Below are 1,872 nucleotides of genomic sequence, written 5' to 3'. Positions count from 1 at the left end.
TCAGGAGTCATGACACAAGTTACAGAGAGTGGTATATAAAAAAAATAATAATTGGATCACTTGTATAGCGCCGTTTTTGTGCAAAATCACCTCAAGGGCGCCTTTATTTCTTTGTTTGTTTCCGCCAGTATTATTTTGTATTGAACGAATGTTGTTTGAAACTGTAGTATTTTCTAAGTTACAATTTTACCCTAACCAGAAACTAAATCATAGCAGGTTATATTTAATTTTAATAAATGTGTATTGCAAATTATTAATTCGGACATAACATTTTGAACATTGAATTCTGTTGTTTTTTTTTTGGGAGGGATATTTTTTTTTAAATACAGGGTGACCACCCATTGTTAATGTTTACATTTGAAATTTTCATATAAATGAAATAATTTCATTATTAAAACTATTTTATCTGCGCTTGATTCATGATACAGGGTGTTCGGTATCTGCTGTTGTATAAATATACATTTTTTTAATGAATAATTTTCATTCCTTTGAAAAATAAATTTTTATTTTCTTGTTTTGAAATTTTTTGTATTATCTCGTCGTTTTTTTTCTTTATTTCAGACTGAAGCCATAGACTCGAAAACACTCCTGATAATATCTCAAGATGATATTAAATAATTGATTCCGACTGTAGGGCACCGGGCACTGCCTACAGCACACATTAATGCGCTCAAGGATGTTATTAATCCACCTGTCATAAGTGTAAGTTTTTAAAAGCAGTAATGATGACATATTGTTTACCTAGGCCTTTTTTGGCTAACCATTTGGAAATAGTTGTACCGGACGCGATTTTGATACAAAAATAATAGTATTTAAAATAATAATTCCTGTAATTAATGAATAAATCGACTGCCGGGGGGGTCAAGCAATTCCAAAGGGATAAAAACAAAGCTTGACCCCTTCACCCTTTCTTTCCCCTTTGTGTACATACCCGCTTTTTGTTTCAGATTGAAGATATACCTTCAACTTCCAAACAAACAACGCCCATATATTATCAACACGATGACTTCCTTGTAAATGACATTTCCTTGTTGGAAAATAAAAACAAATCACAAAGAATAACGCAAGAAGCTTTTGAAGAGCAAATTTCGAATGTAAGTTAAATAATTTTAGTAAGTTTCAGATACCTAAGTAACTTAGGTTAATTGTTTTATACATTCCGATATATGTATTTTAGTAGTGGCAGCGTAGAATAGCCATCCTGTGACTGATATTATGATGATTATAGAAGTGGTTATTAGTTATGTAATCAATATGCAATTTAATTTTGTTTTCCAGGACTTACGCAATCATCTCCTATCAATCAATGAACGGCAAGCACTTTTAATGCAGTTTGAGTCAAAGGGTCTGTTGGACAATTCTGCCAGACTGTGCAGTACTATTATAAGTAAGGAATTGCAGGGTAATCCAGATAGATCCATTACAAGCAAGAGATTTTATGAATTTGCTTTTCAAATCACCAAAGTCTTTAATAAAGAAAGCGCAGCTGTATATTTCACCCCATATGTGTGTTTTGGGCCTACCCAAAAAATTGCTGCTAAAGGTAAATTACTAGACACATACAGGCAGCGCCGAAAAGAATTTGCCAAATCAGGACACAAACATCTTTTACTATATTTAAAAAAAATATATAATAAAAAATGATAATATAAATGTGTGTATGATCAAACGTGTTTTCTTTTTTGAGGCTTTGTTGGTATCTGGAAACAATATTTTGAGAGACGATTCTTAACAAAATAACTTTTATATGAATGAGGTTTTAAATAAGTACTTTCTAGTCTTACAAAACATAATATTTATTTATTTAAGTTTCATCTCTCAAAAGGGTTGTAATAAACTACCTGCAACTCAAAGTATTTAACCCATGATTCT

At 31.3% G+C, this 1,872-nt stretch overlaps 1 long non-coding RNA gene across 1 annotated transcript; it reads left to right on the top strand.

Moving 5' to 3' along the window:
- The first annotated feature begins 579 nt into the window (after window positions 1-579).
- Window positions 580-1,601, top strand: LOC149414902 (uncharacterized). The gene is made up of 3 exons (XR_016303908.1): window positions 580-702; window positions 948-1,094; window positions 1,279-1,601. It is a non-coding gene; the product is annotated as an uncharacterized LOC149414902 (long non-coding RNA).
- The last annotated feature ends 271 nt before the right edge of the window (window positions 1,602-1,872 follow it).

This window comes from Hesperophylax consimilis, chromosome 19 (assembly GCF_061612785.1).
Source record: "Hesperophylax consimilis isolate HC1 chromosome 19, BYU_Hcon_1.0, whole genome shotgun sequence".
NCBI lineage: Eukaryota > Metazoa > Arthropoda > Insecta > Trichoptera > Limnephilidae > Hesperophylax > Hesperophylax consimilis.
This window is presented reverse-complemented; position numbering and strand designations above follow the sequence as displayed.